This window comes from Plectropomus leopardus, chromosome 1 (assembly GCF_026936395.1).
Source record: "Plectropomus leopardus strain MGB_pleo_1.0 chromosome 1, ASM2693639v1, whole genome shotgun sequence".
In the NCBI taxonomy this organism is placed as follows: domain Eukaryota; kingdom Metazoa; phylum Chordata; class Actinopteri; order Perciformes; family Serranidae; genus Plectropomus; species Plectropomus leopardus.
The window spans coordinates 12,589,954-12,611,494 of record NC_142176.1 but is presented as its reverse complement, the minus strand read 5'-3'; the positions used below and the strand labels follow the sequence as shown (position 1 = coordinate 12,611,494).

General features: G+C 39.3%; 1 long non-coding RNA gene across 2 annotated transcripts in view; it reads left to right on the top strand.

The window, feature by feature from the left end:
* LOC148190374 (uncharacterized) overlaps nucleotides 1-21,541 on the top strand; it is an 82,545-nt gene that overhangs the window by 25,094 nt on the left and 35,910 nt on the right. The window contains exons 3-4 of one of the 2 annotated variants that reach the window (XR_015776218.1): nucleotides 3,428-3,780; nucleotides 4,796-5,032. This is a non-coding gene — a long non-coding RNA (uncharacterized LOC148190374). Of the gene's footprint in view, nucleotides 1-3,427; nucleotides 3,781-4,795; nucleotides 5,033-21,541 lie in introns of those variants that run through there. The other variant, XR_015776217.1, reaches the window with a different exon arrangement.

Here is a 21,541-nt window from a genome sequence, read left to right as displayed (position 1 = left end):
CGAGCTAAACGCAAAGAAACATTTAAGGGGCTTTTTGCACTATATGGCACTCAACTATACTCATAAACCTCAGACGTAAGACAAAATAAAAATCAATCGAGCCTCTGAGAAAGGCTCGGAGGATCACCTTTCATGGCCGTAGATATTGATCATGAATGATGCTTGTTTGCAAACAGTAAAAGCCAGGATTGCTTAATGCGTCTCTCTCATTACACTGACAATATCATTTTTCAGCAGCAAGTTGGACATGTTTCCCACAATTCGTCGAAATGAGCAATGGGCCATGAAAATATACACCTCTACTATTCGAGACACGTTCCTCGCTACTCAAATGGCCGGGTGGGGCTGAACACCCATCTCTCCATGTGTTGTTATTCTGTCTGGAGTAATTAGCATGCTAATGGGTTAATAAAAGTCTTCTGGTCCTACGTTGCCTTTGGAGTTGAAATATGACAAAGCATTTTTTAATGAGGATGTGCTAGTGTTATTGCCTTTTATTGGACTCATCTTTCATTGTACAACTTTTATTGAAAAACTTTCGCAAAGGATTTCTATTTCTCTTTCTGAGTGAAATAATTGAGTTCGACCAAAGAGTAATCCTAGATTTAAATTATTCTTTGAGGGAGGACCTTAACAAAGATAGCAAGGCAGCATCTGTACCTTTGGTTCTCAATAAGGAATTGGAGGTTGGGGGGTTGTGCTGCAGTGTAATTTATCATTCCGTTTTTAATCACTTAAAACTCAATTTTACTTCATGAGACCTAAAGCTTCATTAGCTGATTTTGGGGGGCAATTCAGACACACACAGCCTTATTATACTACTGTTTTTTTCTGGTTATTATGGCAAGCTACCTGCCTACTCAGCAAACAGTTAAAATTATGAATCCCTCGAGGAATATGATTATGAGCACTGTGAATTGTCTTTTTGTATTTATTTCTGGTCGGCTGGAATACTGTAATGCACTGCTCACAGGAATACTAACCAGCTACAGTGGTGGAGTGAACATTTACTCAAGTATTGTACTTACATAAGAATTTGAGGTACTTGTACTTCAGTATTTTCTTTTCATGTTCCCCTACTTCATTTCAGAGGTAAATATTGTACTTTTTACTACACTGCATTTATCTGAACGCTTTAGTTACATTACGGGTTAAGATGTTTGCATAAAAAAAGGAAAAGAATTATAAAATATGATGTTTCGTGAGCGATTAAATTACTTTATTAAGAGTTTATACAAGAACAGAAGCAATGATTAGTTGATTGATAAATCTGCTGATTCACAGAAAATTAATTACTGACTACTTTGATAAACACTGAAGTCTTTCCCTTTTTTAAAAAATAATTTAAAATACTTTTTTTCGTAATTTTTTTGGGGGTGTTATTATTATCATTATTATTATTGCTATTATTATTATTATTATTATTATTATTATTATTATTATTATTATTATTATTGCTATTATTACTATTTAGTTACTTTTAGTTTTAAGTTTAGTTTTTTTAAATGTGTCTAATAATTTTTACTTTTGGTGTTTTTTTTCATTTTTAAAAAAAAGATTTTTCTGCATTTGATACTTTTACTCTGAATACTCTAAGCACTTTTTCAATGCAGGACTGTAACCTGTAACAGAGGATTTTTACAGTGTGGTTTTAATACTTATACTTAAGTAAAAAGGATCTGGATACTTCTTCCACCACTGACGGACTGCATGTCCTCCAAAATGCAGCTGCCAGGGTTTCAACCAGACCACATTTGAACATCTGTGCTGAAGGCACATCACTGGCTTCCAGTCAATTTTACACAGTAAGGCACCCCACTATTTCTCTGATATGCTTGTGAGCTATGAGTCAGGCTGACCCCCAAGGTCATGTGGAACAGGTCGCCTGGTAAATCCCTGGATCGCCACAAATACAGGTGAAAGTGCCTTTAGATGTCATGTTTCATGCCACTAGAGCATGTTACCTCATGATATTATCAGGGCCCCAACAGTGCAACCTTCAAAGTTATGTTGAAAACATTCATCTTTAGCTGTGCATTTCAGGAATCTGGTTTGATGTGTTATGTTATTTCATGTCTTTTATTGGTTTTAACTTGGGTGTGTTTTTCTTTTACTGGTTTGTTGGTTTATCTGCTATGTAGTCTTTTTCTTTTACTTGCATGTCATCATTTTTATTCATTTTAATTCATATGTATTATCCTCTTATAATAGTCTACTTTTCGTATTATTATTTGATTTGATTTTATCTTATTTTTAAATTAGTTGTATCTCATTTCTTTGTGTCATTTATTGGTTTATTCTATAATGCAATTATCCTTTTATGAGTTTTTAATATTAGTTTTAATGGATTTGATTTGCTTTTATGGTCAGTTGAAAGCTTTGTTTTGTGCCTGTAGCTTTCACTTTGTGCAGCACATCATCCTTCCACCTGGAATGAAATGTGCTATACAAAAAAAGTTTTGCTTGCTGTTTGAACCAGAATGTTGGGTTAAGACACGAGATCCACATATTTAGGTTTTTCCGACATTTTGGAAAAGTTACATGTTCACTGTTAGTTCATCAGCAAAGTGTCATGGAGAACTAGATCACAACTAATAGTTTACAAAAGTACTTTATTTTCAGCAGGCTTGACATTTGCAATGGTGTTTTTACAGGTCTGAGAAAAAAAATCACTGGGAAAACTGCTGCTCAACCAGAATGCTGCTGCCAGAGTCCAGTAACGTTACTTTTTCTTTAATCCTTTAAAACCTGGATCGACCTCACTTTTCTTGTGCTGCATTAAAGTTAAGCAGGTCTTATGTAAAGTAAATATATACAAACAAATCTAAGTAAACTTTTAAACCCTGAGTAACTTGGCAAGAAATGTCCAACAAATTGCAAGAGATTTGATTTAAATATCTATCTATCTACATATATATAGCTAGGGAAATTTCCCATGTATATTTAAAGCTATTTTACATAATGATTACATTTTTAAGCTTGTTTTTTTTTTGTTTGCTTTTTATTTTCAGATAATTTTCTTGTACTACTTTCTTTTTTGAATCATCTTGTATCTGATGTAGTCGATCCATGGATATAGTGCATGGATGTATTGATATCGTGCACTAGAGCTTGACAACCGACGTCATCACGCAGTGCATTGTGGGTGTTGTTTGAATCGGAACCGCCATATTATGGCGCCACCTCATCGTGGATGTATTATAGTGAAATGCACCTCATGTATCACCTAGCAAACAAATAAACTATAAAACAGCCATGGTAAGTGAGCATTGTCTTTAAAAAAAAGCAAATCAATGCGGTAAAATTAACGATGACGTCATTATTGGTTATGGCGAGCATCAACTCCGATTTGGTTGGAAAAACAAACAAACTAGTGTTTACCTTTATCATTCAGGTATTTAATTCACAATCTCCACCCATCCTGCAGGTCATGTGACTAAAACCCACCAATGGCGCGATCTACAGGTGCATTCTGGGTCATGGGAAGTGGACTTCCAGAGCGTTAGGAGGCCTTTCTCCTGTTTTGACCGAAATTTGTACCAAAAACTGTGCTACCATTTGATTGCAGGATGCACTTAAGCGGCGGAAACTTTAAGGAGCGCAGCCGGACGAGATGCCCAATGGACTGGTTATTCTGGGACGAGGATACTGTGTGGACTGGTTATATTGGGAAAGCGGGACTGAGTGGATTGATTGTGTTACGCATTAAGGATGAACGAGCAGAGAAATTGAACCGGGAGCACACTGAGGAGGACTTCGCGGTGCACAGGTGTCAGGAAGGTAAGCACAATAACCAACTCATTGTTTGTGTCGCCTAACCAAAGACTGCAGCTGTTGTGTGTGTGTGTGTGTGTGTGTGCGCGCGCGCGCGTGCAAAAACAGTGCTGGCTCATTTTGCTAAATGTGTGTGATTGTGCACCGTAGCTGTTGTGCATATACAGTATATATAGTCAATGGGTTTGAGACCGGCTGTATGTTGTTTACATCTGTGTTGGCTGGCTTGGTGAGGCTCTTTTCTGCTGTTAAAGTGGCATGTCATTTAGTTGTTGACCTTATGCACAGCAGACATTTTTACATGTTATATTAAGAAAGCAAAGGTGCATTCAGTAACATGAATGATGGCTGTATTCCAATTAGGAGAATGCTGACTCACGGGAATAACTTACAGGGACCCTTAATGGAACTGACCCAGCGCTAAAGTCAGTAATTTCACCCGTGCTTTCCTACCACGACAAGTAAAAGTGTCTGCTGTGAAAAATGCTTATGATGTTAATTGCACTCATCATGGTATCCATAGTGCTTAACCAGCAGCTACAATATCATTTATGGCAAAATGTGGCAGAAACTACCACAAAAGCTGTTTGAGTACTTTGAGCTGTTTATGTCTGTGTGAGAACAGGTTTTCTCAATCCAAAAGTGTCAGAGTATGCAAGAAACGGTCAAAAAACATTGCAGATGTGTATGGGTGGAAGTAGTTGGGGTAGGAAGTAGGGCCGGGCCATGTTCCCCTCAGTTTACGCCCCTATACCACATTTGTTTCAAATTGCAGATTGTTGTCTTGTGGCTTGAGTAATCCAGTTGCAAGATAGTCTCTAAGGTTTATTTGTGGTTGTCATTTTTGCGTTCTCGTTCACTTTTGTCCTGGCTAATTCTAGTAAGCCTGCACTGAGGAGGCCGGTCGCATGTTTATTATTGTAGTCAGTTGTACACGTGGGCTGCAAATGGATCAGGATTTATAGTATTTGTCAATTGGTGTACTCCCAACTAATGCCGCTGTTTGCTTTTGGGTCGGAAGGCTGATGTGCGTCAGATTGATACCACAGCTTCACCCCCACAGTCGCTTCTGTGCAGAGTCTGGCTCTAAATGACGTCACCAGTGCAAGATGGCAGCAGCTGTATATTTTGGCTTCATTTTTATTTTTATTTTCTACAGTGGTAGATAGTAGAGATGTGTCATTCATCATATAACCCCCTTTTATAAAGCAGTAATGTTCACTAATTTTCTATTTTAACTGACTTACTTTTTACGATAAAAATTGTACATTAAATGTCTTAAAAGTAACACTTCTTTCACTGGAGTTGGACTGTCATACTAACTCTTCAACATTGCAAAGACATTTTATTTGATGGAAAATCAAAAACATATTTTTATGAATCTTACATTTTTTGTGAGCAACAGCTACGTAGTATTTGGTAATTATTAAACACCTGTTTCTAAAAGCGTCTCTGTGTGAGAAAAGCTCTTGGTCTCCGCTGGCCAGGTACATTACAAATGAGGTAGAAGTACAACTCAAACACCTGTCTGCTCTCATGAGGAATCACCTAGAGTTTGTGCGCTATTCCCCATCTGCAAAGAACTCAAGGACATGAAAATAATGAATATCTTATCAATGTCCTGACGATTCACTGTCTTTCACAGTTGCATGAGAAAACTACTGAGCCTAAGAATAAAAATGATGGAGGATTAAGGAGTTATTTCCCAGCACATTATGTGTCATTCTTCTGTATAAAGTGAAGAATACCCTGAATTTAATACAGTGGCATGAAAGACTGTGTAGCCTTTACCATCCATACTGTATAATGTGAGCCAAAATATGGCTTCAAACCCTATAGATGTTACAAAAACTCAAACAAAAAGCTGTACCAGTTTTAGTAGTCAACATGAAACATTGCCAGCACCCACAGACCCTCATAAAACAACTTCAAACAGGGATTTTGTGTTTGCTTTCATCAGTCATGTCGTACACACAAAGGATTTTCCATATCCTGTGCATACCAGTGTTCTGGCTATGATATAGAAAAAAATGTCTTTATGATGCTACAGCATAGGGTAACAGAGGTTTAAGTGAGAAATAAAAGATAATGATCTCCTTCCTGTCAGCATGGAAAGGCATCTAAAATGCAAATTGCACAGAGTCATAATTCAAATGCATCTCTGTAAACCGCGACGCAGATGAGACTTGAAAGCTGAAACAAATTCTCAATTCAATATGCCGGACAGCTCATATTTCTCCTGAGGTGACATCCTCAATATGATACTCGTACATCTGTGATCCTAACAGCATTTGGCACGCAGAAATGACTTTTCATAAAAAACTGTGAGGTCTGTGTGGACTAGAGAGTAACATATCCAGAACAAAGATAGCCAGCTGGGCAGAAACATTTGCTTTCTTTGTGCTGTTAATCATCAGTGGAACGGCTTATTGATTTGATGTTGGAGCAGAGTTTGGTGTGTGTGTGTGTGTGCGTGCTTATATTCGTGTGCTTACATTGGGGCTGTGCATTAATTGTGTGTGATGAGGAGGCATACTTGTGTTGTGGGAGAGCTGGGAGAATGTTGAGGGCATCAGTGTGTTCTTGCAGGCCTTATCATCACGCTACGTTTCATTCAAAGTAAACAACGCAGTAACAAAATTACTACAAAATAGGGGTGGGTGATATATTGAATACACACAATGCACCTGGGCTTGTTCAGTGTGGGATGTATTAACTGACTATATCGCAAACATCGAGTATGAATTGTCACATTTTTTAAGCCACTGACATAAGACTCAGAGTTTCGTCTCTCTGAGGTTTGAGATGATGTGTGTGTTTTTGTGTCTGCAGGGCTCCAGACCACTATTATTTAGTCGCATTTCATGACCCCAGTGTGGCTTGTAAATATTATAGATGATTTTTGCTGATATCTGATGCTTTCTAACTCATTCTGGCTGACTGCCAATGCCGATAAGACGTATGCACCTGCACTTATCATGATGGACCACTGGTGGCAGATGCAGACATAAAATACAATGCTTTCCAAAATGTACGCATTCACTGGGCAAAACAATTAATCTACTTTAACCTTGGTTACATGTAAAATATGCAATATTCATTTACATGTAACAAAACTGTTAAATTCATCCCACTGTAACAGTCTTGGGATGATGCTCTCCCTGAGACAATCCTGACAATAGCCAAAACCAGGGCAAATTTGACCTATTTCAACTAATTAAAGTCATGTAATTAAAGTGTCATCTTATCAGTGGAAATGTTCATTTGAGGTCCATGCTGATATTTCATTGTAAAGCAGTCATCTGTGTAAGTGACACACTGACTGTCATTTGTGTGTATTGTTTTTATAGGCTATCAAATGGAAACTATTGAAACTAACACGAGCATAATTTATATATCTCTCCCACCCCACGAGACACAAACACATGCCAGCAAAATCTGCAACAACCCAGCTGAGGCAGCCTTACCTTCCAGCTGTGTTTGAAAACAACACAAAGTATGAAAAATACTTTTAAAAATGTTAAACAGAGCAGCTGAGTTAATCTGTCTTGATCAAGTGCCCATAATTTCTTCAATAAATCCCCTCAGTGATTACATTATAGCACCCTCCTGTGTGCAGGTTAAATATAGCACTTTGTTTGACTTTGTAAGAGAAGAAAAAACTGATGGCTTATCCCAGATTTCAGTTAAAAGTTACTTTATACAAAATAAATTAATTTTAGTTATTAATAAATTGATAATAAACTGGCTCAAATGAAGTGTAAATACCTATCCTCTGCTGTCCCCTTTTAAAAACCCTTCATTTCTGTCATGTCAGGTCTCTCTTCTTAAATATTATTTAATTACTTTCCCTGGTGTTTTAGGTTTTTGCTGTGGTATCGTTTCAGTATTGATATTGAGATATTTTGGACAGGTATCGTATCAAAGTCAGAATTTTGGTATCGTGACAACACTAATCCCTCAGCAGCAGTTTGAGTCGTGGTGTTAATAATTGATCAGTCGATCCAGTCAGAGCTGATCAGATTGATGGACAAGATTAGAGTGAGCAAAAGTAAACTTTAAGACCCAGCATAATGAAAAGTTAACTTTCACTTTCCCTGTGCCTGACTCTCTACCGCTCTGTTTGTGACAACAGTACACTCTGCGGGCTGACAGTGTGGTGCTAAATAAGCGAATAGTATGTATTCACATAGTCCTCAAGCACGATCCAGCTCCAAAAAAGGAAAATCTATTTGTGGCGGCAGATGTTTTGATTGTGATGGCCAGCTACAAATAATGAATAAATTAAAAAAGTGAGCCGATCACTGTTGATAAACCAGCCTACACAGTGTATAAAGTGGACTGTACAACACATTAGAGGTTCCAAGTACCAAAACAGGCCAAATGCTAAATGTTCTTCCTTTGACACTTGCCGAACTTTCTGTAAAATCATTACACTCCCGAGAATACGCATGATGCAACATCTGACCACAGCTCGGCAATAAAACCACACGAAAGAGCAGAGGTACTACCTCAGTTCCTCCTCCCTCTCTTACACGCTCACTGACATTCCTTTCTATTCACATCTAAATAATTCTCTATCATGAGTCCACCTGAGCGAGGCTGGGTTGCTTTGGGAGCGCCCAGCTTGACTCAGAGTTTCTCCACTCATGAAATATTAACTCCGGGGTTAAGAGCAGCAGAACCGTTGATCCTGACCATGGCTTTGAGAGTGCAGTATTTAAAGCAGCTCTGCTGGAAAGCGTGACATGACAGGCATGTTAGCAAGGTTCCACATAAAAGGACGCAGTGGAATTTGCATCGTAAAGCACTGCTATCAGCTCTCTTCCAAATAAAGGGGAGCGAATCTGTTTTTGGCACATCAAACTGACGGCTCGAGGTGTGACACGCAGATTCCCCTACCCTGTGTGTGTGTGTGTGTGTAGAGGAGAGAAGGGCCAAAGAGGTGCCCCCTCAATATCTGCTGGCTCAACAGCCACTCAGGCCACTAATGAGGGTCTCCACCACAGAGCTGCTTTCACCGCCCTGTTAAAGATATAACAAATTTGGTGGGATGGCTGCTTTCTGTATTGTTTCTGCCATGGCATTGTCTTTGAAGTCTGTGGGAGAAAGAAGGGAAAGAATTTATTGTTAAAGCTGTGATTACAGCAGACAGATCGTGGGGTGCTCTGTGATGTAAGACAGGACAAACAGTTTGGATTTGAGGATTTCCTTGCTAATTGGGATCGTGTAACATGACAGCCTAAAGGGCTTGTCATACTAATTTTTTTTTTCTCTCGCTTTTGTTCCATGACCTGATCGTGACCGGACTTTCTGTTTGCTTGTGAAGCTACCTCACTGTATTTGCCAGCTCATATTCTTTATACCATGACCTGTAAATCCCTGACTAAATACTAAATGAGTGGGCAGTACAAATGTTAGAGCATGTGTGTGTGATGATATATAGGAGTGCAAAGCATATACGACAGACAGTCCCCTCAGGGCTACTTATTCTGTTCTAATAAATCCAGCAGGTCTGCCCTTGTGGTGGGAAATAAGCTAATTTCAGATCATTTTCGTCGTTGGAGCTGTTTCATACACCGTTGCTTTTGTCAAAAATTAAAGCATCAGTTACATTGTGTTTTCTGCATTGCAGTGTTTTCCCTTGATATACACCCACACACAACTTTGTGTTTAAATTCAATATTAAGCGTATTAGACCCCTCAGGTTTTATGAGTAGGCTGGCAACGACAACTACTTTTGGTAGACGAAATATTCTCCCAGAAATAATTGCAATAAACTATATTATTGCCATTATAAGACCATTTATGCCACTGGTATATAATGAAAATGTAATAACATTATAATGCCATTTCAAAGAGCAATGAACTTTTAATTCTTAAGAATATTCAAACATTAAAATTGGAAAAGCACCAATTAGCCCCGATGTTATCTTCACCTCACCTGGCAGACTGCTGCACAAGGTGTGTGTGTGTGTGTGTGTGTGTGTGTGTGTGTGTGTGTGTGTGTGTGTGTGTCAGTGTGTGTGTGTGTGTGTGTGTGTGTGTGTGTGTGTGTGTTTGTGTGTGGGTGTGTGTGTGTGTGTGAGGAACAAAGAGCAGACAAGGGGGCCGAAGCAGCACACCCAGAAATAACAGCAAAAGGTGTCACAGCATTTGTTTTCTCTGTTCATTTGGTTAAGACGCTGTAAAAGAAATGCCGTGCTGAAGTCTTATCATGGTTAGGGAAACCTCACTCTTTATTCTGGTATGATTTTGGTAAAAATATTGGTGACATTCTTCCTGTGTAAACACAAAAGGCAATATCATAATCTATACTGACGTGACCTTGATAATTTTTGTCGACCAGGATGTTTATGAGATCTTTTAAAAATAAACGTTTCTAATTTTAATATTTTTTTATAGATTTTTTTCTTTGGAAACAGCTACTTGTGACTAGTGAGCAAGGCGACAACCTCTGTAGCTAAAAAAAATAAAGCCAGCGTGGTGTACCAAGTGCCAAAAACGTTTGACGCTGGCTATAAAAGCCAGTCAGTCCCCATAGAACCTCACGTTAAAATGCCCAACCTCACAGAAGAAATAAACATGTTTGCAGCCTGGTAAAAAAAAAGGTTTTGTTCTCTATAGCTTATTTCCCCCAATCATAACAACTGTACCAGGGATGTTTTCTAAATATCTCACCCGTTTACAATCTATTAAGGCTCAACGTCACAGAGTTCACAGAGGGCAGCTTTGAGTTGACAGGCTGTCAGCAAGACGTCACCACAGTCAGATCCACTCCTAACAGCTCCGCCCTCTCATCCAAAAACGGTCACTTCTGGCTTTAAAAGTCCCAGATGATGATGGCCAAAATGCCTAATGGGTTGGTTATGTCCACTGGATTTTTTGCAGTCCATGGTGCTGAGTCAAACTTGCATGACCACAGTGACCACAAGGGCTACATTCCTCAGTAGGAATAAAATCACCACAGCATGTTCCTCTTTTTTCGTCTCGTTGGCCGAGCATTACCACAGGTCAATAATTAGGATGCTGTCTTTTCTCAGAACTGTTTAACTTTATAGTTAAAAGATGATCTGACCCTGTCACCTGTCGCTGCCTGCAGTTGGAGCAGGGTCTTGTCTGTGATGACAAACTATCCTATACCATCTTTCCATTGTCCAATGTTTTATGAGCATGTGGTCCCTTAAGGACAAAAACACATGTGAAGAAAATGTATTCAAATACTGTGAATACAAAAATAGAGATAAAACTAAAAAAAACATAGATATCCACTCCAAAGTCAGATATTCAGAAAATACAAAAAAAAAAAAAAGAAAACCAATAACAACCCAACAACAACAGAGAGATTATTAACAGATATATATTTTAACAATAAAACTGTTATTATTGACTTGATTTGATTTAATGGTAATAATAAAAGCTAAAGCATGTTTTCTGTTTTATGCCCTAACAGACACAATCTGTTGTTGTCTCCTGTAGCTAATTGCCATGGCGACTGACAGAATGTCTGCTTTAGTCAAGCTGTTTAAAAAAAAAAAAAAAAGAAAAAGTTTATCAAGGAATTAATTGATTTATTTTTGGTCAGCATCCTGAAATAAGAGAAGCTTTGTTGCAGCCAGTTATCTCAAAGAACCCAAATGTTTAGAGTCAGTATCAGAAATACTTTATTGATCGGGGGGGGGGCTTCGTTACAGACACTCTGATGCTTACATTCTGTAATGAAACATGTGTTCAGTGATTTAATAGCAACATCTATGCACAGCGAGTGTGTCATTATTGCAACGTAAACCCAGACAGGGCGATGCAGGGCCGCAGAATCACCTTAAAAGTGTTTTTCTTGTAATAATGACATGCTTGTTGTCCCTTATTAAACAGGTTCTTACTAAAGCAATCAATAATGTAACAGGTGCTTCCCACACATTCATTTCTTTTGGCGCACCCTCACAATATCAGCATTTGCCACCACATGTAGATTTTTTGGGGAGCTGTGTTTCGTTCCCTCTCTCTCTCTCTGTCTCAACACAGAGCGTACTCTGAGCACAGATGGAGCAGCAGAGCACTAAGCACACTGAAAGTCAAGCGTAACCATTTGTTAATTCATATAGTTTTGGTGGTGTTTATTGTTTTACACCAGTGGAAAGCAGCTGCATTCCTGTTGAAACTGGGCGCCCTGTGGTCCAGCGCTGGGTTTAACCAGGAAATTAAAGTTTGTTTTCACTCGCTCCTGCAGAAGTTGCTCTTCTTATTCGTTGATCTGATCAGTTGTGATTAGTGATGCGTGATATTAGATTTTTTGCCTATATCTGACGTGTCGATATGTAAAGACTCATTTGGCCAATAACTGAAACTGATATTGATAAATCCACTTTTTTTGCCCCTACATAATTTGGTGATCATAAAGTCTCTTCTGTAGTGGACTTAACATCATATTTTACATACTCCTATCGTGATGGCCCACCAGCAGATGGAGACAGAAAATACAATGCTTTTCTGTTTATGTAACAATCATTAATTGGGCAAAATAAGAAAAATACTACAACTTTGGTTTGATGTTTTGTACACGTTAACTTTGTCAACAATAAAAAAATAGTTTTGTCATATCGACATGAAATCAGCATGTCAGTATCGGCTGATACAGATGACGCCGATATTATTGTCAGTCCTTAGTTGTGATAAATCCATCCACAAACTCACTGAAGGAAGTTTTCAGTATAATGATCAAACTCTTTTTTTCAATGAGTACTCCATCTGACGACTCAAAGTCAACAAACTGCAGGTGAGGAAAAAAGTAAAACTCCTGAAAAGCTGCACCTGCGCTGCATTCAGTGACCCACAAAACCCTTTGAATTCAGATAGGGCACACACTCACACACACACACACACACACACACACACACACAAACAGAAAAAGAAAGTTTGCCTATTCTCCACACTCCCTTATAATAATAATAATAAAAGACTGTAGAATGGCAAAATTGACCAATCAGGAGTATTCAGCAAAGCTGTGTAATTTAGCATGAGATCCCATGAGGCTTGCCATTATTTCATGTCACTCTCAATGTAAGTACATAGAATTCTGCTTCAACAATAACCAAATATTTGGATTTAAATGGAAACTTATTGGACTGTTATTCAGTCTATGTGAATCTAACATAAGTGTAAGGGTTTAAAAACAATAAAGTCTATGATGTCAGTGTGTGCATATCAGCCATAGATAGGATATCTCCTACTTGTTCATCTCGAATCTATCTTTCTATGTGTCCTTTTTGTACTCTATTAAAACAAAACCACACTCACAAGTGTTTTACTATGTTTATACCCTCCACCTCCACTGGAGGCTATCAGCCAGGTGTGGCTAGAAGTTGTCTATTGTGCTTTACTACCAGGTAATTGTAAACACTACTGCTGGAACCAGAGCAGACAGACTTGTAGAGAATTTACAACTTTTGCATTAGACATAGTTAAACACACCAGGGTGTAGATGTGAGCTGCAGCCTGCTGGATAAATGATGACTGCAGGCTAATCTTAGATAGGTTAGGAAACAGTCATTTTTGTGGCTGTTCTGTTTTAGCTGCACAGACAGAGTAGGTCAGGGTCACAGGGCCCCAATTTCACCCTTTTAGTCCAACTCTAGGAATCGGGACCAAACCAAACGGAAAACGTTACGTAAAGAGAGGCATCAGAAGAGTCAGAGGTGAAATAGTTTGGAGAACGTTAATAGAATTGGCAGATGTTGTCCAGACATTTTAATACAGCAATTTCCTAAGGTTATAATTTGCTCTACTCGTGTCGTCTATTCATTTACCACAGCTATTTCTATTACATATTGAACCTTATCTTATGGTAGCATTAATAGACTGGAAAATTAACTCACCATGTGAGATGGCATTTGAGTGTACAGTGTGGGTGGTGTAGCATCCACCAATTAAATGGATGATATTATTAGTACAATTTGCATTAGTAGTGTTTTTGATTATAACCATTACAGTATGACATTGAATGTCATTTGACAGCAAATTTTTGATAATATTTTGACTCTAAAGCCTTAGCCTGCAGTAATGTGTGTGTCAAGTTTATTCATTTTAGACAGGAATTTAATAAGAAATTTAAGCTTAATTAAGCTTATAGTTTGGAATTTAAAGAACTTTATAAATTAGAACAAGCAATACAAAAATTAGGCTGAAACATACAGTATAATCTGAGCCATGGAAAACTGAGGAGGTCCCTGTTTTCTGTAAATTGTGCTCTGCTTCTTGCTGAGGGAAACAGTTTTAGAGTGTGTGTGCACATATCATCCAGGTCAAAGCCAAGTCTGCATTTCTCTGTGGAAAAACGCAACCGAGTCTCACTCTCAACTTGCTAAATACAGACACCAATTCAGTGGCCCTCGGGATCAGAAACCAACACACGAGGACCCTTTAGCGGCGGTATGGGACGCACCGGGTGACTTTGCTTGACACTCCAGACAAACTGCTTTTGTAAAAAGAGTGGGAAAGTTGGTGAAGGGTGGGTCAAACAAACTTAGGACTCTCACCTGGGAGACCTCTGTTCATGTCCCATGTAAAACCAAAAATTAATTGAGTTTGTTTAATAACACCTTGGTGTGTTATTATTAAATACTACTATACTAGAAAGTGTAGCACACTATGCTCACGTATGTCACATGATGTTAAATTAAATTATTTACAAACATACTTATTTTAAGTCAAACCATGATGTTTTTTAAGTAAAACTAATTTTGTTTTTTTTTACTTTCATTCTAAGGTTATTTGAAAAATGAGTGTATACATTTACCGGTGGAAACCATACATTTCCTGTGAAACAGGATGCTTATTTTAGGGCTGCCCCTTGAAACCCAGAGGATCTAATCATCAGTCATAGACCCTCAGCCGACTGAGACTGCTTTAAATTGAACCTTCGTTTTTCTCTTACCAGTGTACTTCTGGGGACGTTTTGGTCGCCAGATTTTGCTGCAGAGTGAGCGCTCTTGATTTTCACGCTATTCTTCAGCTGCAGACATGCAGGCTGGAGCACAGAGGCAGGGAAAGACTGCACAGTTAGGTGAAAAAGTGTTGAATTTACAACTCTCAGCATGTTATTAAGACATAGTCTTGCTTTTGTTGATTATTAGTGTCTGCAAAAAATGTTGAACCCCATCAGACTTAAAAACTCTATATGTTAAACAAAACAAAATATTAATATGAAACAGCCAAACGCGATTTGATTGGCATAATTCTGAGTCAGGTACAGCCTTAGTTTATTTTGAAAAGACACAGTGCATGTAATGAACATAAATTGACATGGCTTCCCAGAGAATCCAGAACTGACACTGAAGGCTTCCTAAAGTGTTGTATTTGATGTTTAGGACCACTGACTGAGGGTCGGTATTTGACAATGGGAGTGAGAATGTGTTGAAAAATGGGAATGATACGCCTCATTTATGAGACATCTACATATGAGTTATAAAGCATTACTTTATCTTTTTTAAAAAGATTATTATTGGGCTTTTTGTCTTCATTTGATAGGCGAGCATAAGCGTGAAGGGGGGGCACGTAGCTTCTGTACATGTGGCACCCGCTCTACCAGCTGAGCTCCTGGGTGCCCCATAAAGCATCTCTTTTAGGTCCACATTGGGCATTTATAATACAGTAGGTTATATAAAACAAACACACTTAGACTTGCAATAAGATGTGAATATTACTAAATACCAGACAAATTACGAGAACATTATGTCAAACTTAACCACTTTCCCAGTAGATTAAATAATAAAGTGGGCGAGGTCACCACTCTTTCATGTCAAGGGTCATCTCATTGATTACTGTTTATCTTAAGTGGGTCAAGATGCCTTAAGGAGTATTTTCTAGTGATGAAACAGATTTTGGTTTAAGCAAATTATCTGCTTAGTGACAAAACAACTAATAAATCCAAACCTGCCTTCACCTCTCTGACCTCAATTATTTTTCCTGCTAACCTCTTGACTGTGTAGGTTCCCAGAATACACACACACACACACACACACACACACACATACACACACACACACACACACACACACACATACACACATACACATACACATACACACAGACACAATGGCACTCCAATTAGTTCCTTTAACACATTTTCTATTGGCCCTTGACCCCTTTCTCTCCTCTCTAATAAATACGGCGTGACCCAGCAGAAGTATAAAATCTGATGTAATCAGGAGTTAGAAAGCAAAACAGTCTGGTATGTGAGGAGTTTTACAGAGAGCAGCAAGAACCATTTAATCAGCAAAACTAAAATTAAGCTGAGAGAATACAGAATGAAATACCCACAGAGCCTCGTTTCATTTCTCATGACGTGGTGGCCACACTTTGCAAAAGATAAGCTTTGCAAGTTATTTTATCTTGTGTTCACACTTAGCAAAGTTATTTAAAAATATTTAAATGTAAAATATCACAGTGCGTTTGCAGTTTTTGCCAGATTGAAGAAATTTCACTTATTTCATCACAACTAGACCTGCAAAAAAGCTGGAACATCTGCACACACAGACAATGTTGTTTCCTTCCTCAGATAGTTTCACTTGTTTTGGATAAATCCCTTTATAACAAGTACAGTACAATAATGAGAAGGAGGTTTGTTTTGAGACAATGGCACAGTTACGCTTCTGTGTTTTGTTAAACTGTTTTCTTCTTTGTTATCTTAGACTGTAACAGTTACCTGGCTCGTCTCTCTGTTAGATCATCCTCAGCTCTGTTGAGACTCACCTCCAGCTGTGCACTAACAGGCCAAGTGCACAGTCAAACAGCTAAAAGGTGTTTTCCCTGCAGACGCACTGTGGAGAAAAGTTGCAAATTACGCTCTTTCATCCTTTGCCTCTGTCTCCCCACAGCTGCTCACATAGAAAATATGAGTCATCTTTCTGAAATATTCATATACTGTAAAACCATACACACTACTGGGGTCAGCACCTATTGAAAATACAGTACAAACATGGTGTGAAAGGCCTTTTTTCATTTTTCCCTTTCTTTCCCACTTCCAAGCTCACAAACTTGTTTTGTTAGCATGTTTACACAATAAAACATGTTTACATGGTAAAACTAACAAAGGCACAGGTAAAGTGTGTGTGTGGTCAGTAGAACACTAATAAGGCCTTCATTTTATATCATAAATAACAGATGTCGTGGCGTAAGCAGCAGCATCAATTATTTATCAGCCCGAATGTCTTGAAAATGAGGCTGACGCGGCAGAGGTTTAATTTTAGCTCACTATAATTTTCAGTGTAAATGGGAGGTTTCCTAACAGCCAAACCTCATTAGGAAACACCATCATGACTCACCGTGGAAAGAGAGAGACAGAGAGCAAAATATAAATTGGTGCTATTCTATAATTTTACTGGTGTACCTGCTGCTGAGTAGAAGCGATCAATGGCGCCCTTGGAGAGCGAATTAAAATTTTATTTCGACAGCTTTCTTTAACAATGTGCCCATGCGAGGGGAGCTATCACACTTTGATGGTCATCAAACTGTAGCTTCAGGCACTGACTCTTAGTGAACTACAGCGTAGAAGCACAGTAGCACTAATATGATTTCTGTCATTAAGTAATACAGTTCATATGCAGTTTATTTAACAGTAACTACTTTATTCAACAAATTGCTCAATTAGCTGCAATAGTTCAATGAACGACAAAGCTGAAAAATCAACAATGACCGGGTATTGAGGTGCTTTTCAGGAGTGTAGCACAAAAATCGAATGTGCCTGAACATCTGTGCTGTCAGTGGTCCCCCTTTTCCCCCAATAGGTCCTGCACACGCATGGTACCCCCATAGGTGATTTCACCTATTTTGGCCGATTAGTGCCAGAAGTGTTCCAATAATGAAGCCAGAGTCAGAAATGCTTCTGTTTTTTTTTTTTTTTTTTTGGCATCTTTTAAAACAGCTGTGTGTCCCTTTGTATTATTCTGTTTCCTCTCTCTATATTCAGAGGTTTTTGCAGTTGTTGCTAGACAAACTCTTCTTGTCCAGCCCATTTGGACTATACCATGTACACCTTTCAGAGGGGTAGAGGCCCAGAGAGACTTCAGTTACAATTAACTTGACTCTAATAATGTTAAATGCAGATAGAAACTAACTCAATTTAAGACTTCCTGAGGGAACTCCCCATGTAGGGCCCTGGGTAGTTAGTTTAGTTTAATTTATGAGCTTGATTGTAATAGAGCGCACTGGAAACAGCAAAAGTTTGTTTCTCCTTCATTTGAACAGTCTCCAGAACAGTGCAGGGATTTCAAGTACAATTGCAGATTAAGTAGCATCCTCTGGTCCAGAAAGACATTTGTTCATACGCATCCATTAGAAAAGAAACAGCTGTAAAACTAAGAATATTTCCTGAGCATCACAAACACTGAAATACTAAGCTTTATTTACTGCAACTGTTAGTTAATAGTTTTTAGAAGCCACCAAGAGCTGTGTGAACATATTGATTCTGCGTCAATCATGCCTGCTGGCCGGCAGTCAGAATCAGCCCGAGAAAGACACTAATGTGAATGCACTGTGGGCCAAGACAGCAATATCCAGTGATGTGAATGGGGCGCCATCTTGGAAGACCGTATCCAAATCTCATATTACATCCATTATTTGGAAAGTAGTTAAATATAGATGGCTGGCTACTTCCTGGAGGATATTAAATTATGAACTAACTGTCTGACTGTTGTCATTGGCTGGTGCTTCATCACACCATTATAGCTTGGAGAAGGTTGAAGACTGCCAACTTGGATTTTTAGTTTTGCATGTCCCGGAGCAACATTGTGTTGTGTGTATGCATGCAGTCTTGGTGCACATCCAAGAATAATTATTTCTACCCTCCAAGACAAGAGAATGTGCTGTCTGTACAGGGGATCTCTGTAAAAATGGGTAGGGTTAGATAAAGTGTCTCACAACCAATAAGTTTCCATACCTGAAGGACAAAACAGGTAGTTTAATAGTGACTTCCAAAGCATCGCATATACATGATCCAAAAATTTTAGCCATGCAAACATGGTTCTAGGCATGGCAATATCAGTCAGCGGGTCGGTCGGTCCACCACTTTGGCCCAGACTGGAATATCTAAACAACTACAGGGTTGCATGACATGGTGCTGCGGGCTGCGGCAATAAAATCTGTGCTGCCATGGGAGGAGAGGTTGGAGGCAGTCCATGAAATGAAGAATGCAAAGTACCCAGACCTGGTTGTGGAGTGCAGGGAAGGAGGATGGAATGTGAGGCTCTTCCGAAAGGAGGTTGGCGCCAGAGGCTTTGTGAGAGGCTCAACAACACGCCTACTCAGAGACCTAAAGCTACAGAGTAAAGGACTTTACAAAGCCACCGGAAGAGGCAGAGAAAGCAAGCCTTTGGATCTGGTTTAGAAGTTGGAACAAGACATGGAGCACTAGCAGCTCTCGAGGAAGGTCAGCTGCAGGAGGTGTCAGTGGTACATCCCTGATATACTGCCCCGCCACTAGGAGATAGTCTAGGATAAGGGGTGAAACACCCATGAATGGTGGTACCTGGATGATGACCCTGAATCTAACTGAATGGTCACCAGTGAAGGTGCAGCAGGCCTGATTCCTTCAGTAACACCTACCTGTCCAAACATATGAACTGCCATGAAACTTTGCAGAGATGATCCACAGATGATGAATCCTAACAATTTTGGTTATTCCCTGACCTTTCTTGTAGTGCAATCATTAAGTCAAAATTTTAATTTTGTCCATTCCTTGTTGGGTGGCTGGGCTCAGCTGTAGACACTGGGTGAGGAGCAGAGCCGCTGCTCTTTTGCATAGAAAGAGGCCTCTTGAGGTGGCTTGGGCGCCTCCCTTAACATCCTCACTGAGCTGCTAACATGACTGTAGACTCTTAGTCTTGTTTACCTTCTACCCCTTAGTGTAATTTTAGGCAATGAAGAACTACCTCCGTAAGATTATTGAAAAATCCCCGTCATGGTTGAAATCAGCCAATGCTGATTGTTGGTCTGCAGCGTGACACAAACTTCTGTCACTGATTTGTACACTACATTATCCACCCAGACTTCCTCCCTTGGACTTGTTGTGGTGGTACAAAAACATGATACTATCACTTCTGTCATATTGTCATGTTTCATCGCAAAATGGTACCAATTAATGAGAAGAATGGCCCTAATTTTCTGAGAGTTTCTGATGAGGCTGACATTATAGCCACAGTGACTCATTGGAGACTATGAGCGATCCGTAACTCTCGAGGCTCTGCTCTGCTCAAAAGGAAAGAAACAAATATGTTTCCTATTCCCAGTGGTGCACACCACCACGCTCACATCCATTGTGCCCACACATGTGTGAAATTAAAGCTATCACAACCTTACATCTGACTGAGAATGCTATTTCTCTTGATAAAACATTTCGGCTGCAGAAGTATCATTGAGGACACATTTTCTTGCTTTGATGGCTCGAAGTCACGAGGGTAATAGCAACAAGATGCATCTACATGTACTGTAGGTGGTGTCAACAGACAGACATGGAAGCTGAGCCAAAGTGAGTGCGTGTGTTTGCAAGCGTGTGTGTACACACATGTACCCCAGCTCCCTTATTTGTGTATCCATATTCATTAGAAATGCAGAGGAGAATCCAATAACGATTGTGTCAGTTGAGATTAAAGAGATTGACCTTTGGTGACTTCAAATGAGCAGGGTTGTGTGTGTGAGGAAGGGTGGGTGGATGGTGTTGGGGAGGTTTGATGGAAGAAAAAGGAAGAAGGCAAGGAGGGGAAAGGGATGCAGGAATGTCACCAGACATTACCTCTCTTCCATGTGGTGTATCGCCTGTAACACTGGTTTTGTTTTTCCAGCAGGTGCATTGCAAGCTGTTCAGTCGAATCCTTGGAAAACACTGGGAATTGACTTCTCACATGTATTTTGAGCAACATAGAAAGTAAAAAAACAAGAACTCAAAAAAGAGCAACACAGTCACACGTGGTGGGGGAAAGTAATTTGTTCAAAAATCAGGATGCATTTAAGATGCATTCATTGATTATTTTTGGCCACTTGGGGGCACTGGAACAAGCTGTAAACACAACACTATTGTCACCTTATAAAGTTGTTATGAAGAATGTGTGGGAGATAACTGCTTCACATATCCAACAGACAGGAAGCGACATTAGAATTCATTTGAAGTCGCTTTTCTGGCACCTGATCAATGTAGGTCCAGTATTTACTTTGCTTTCAGCTCTAGTTTGATCTCATAACTTTCTGGCTAAACTTTTCTTTAGCTGCTCCTCTGTGTTCACTAGTTAGTCACTAACTTTGTCCATCTGGCATACATTGTCTTTATCAGAGCTTTTTTTAGTGAATACAGCTGTCTGCTGCTGCTTGAAACAAAGCTGATGAGAGAGTGGCTCTTTTTAGCTCTGCTGCTCAGACTCCCCTCTGGATAGGCAAACTTTCTGTTGCTGCCATTACATGGCTCATACTTGTCACTGCTGCTGGCCACCAGTCAGCTGGGACCCCTGGTTCTGGGGTTTGCACTGGTTGAATATGAGTTGCTAAAGCTGCTAACTGTACGTCCGTCTCCAGAGCTGCCGCTCGCTGTCATCCAAAGGAAGTAGTCTCCTAGGGTGGGGGGTCAAGCAGAGTAACCAGCTAATTTTGTCTAATTTGCGGTCTGATAAACAGAGACAGAGAGTGAGAGTGGGTCATGGAGGGGTTGCACGAGTCAGTTTGCTCTATGATGAAATAAAATTTTACTAAATAGTTGAAAATAATATAAAATCAATACAGTGGC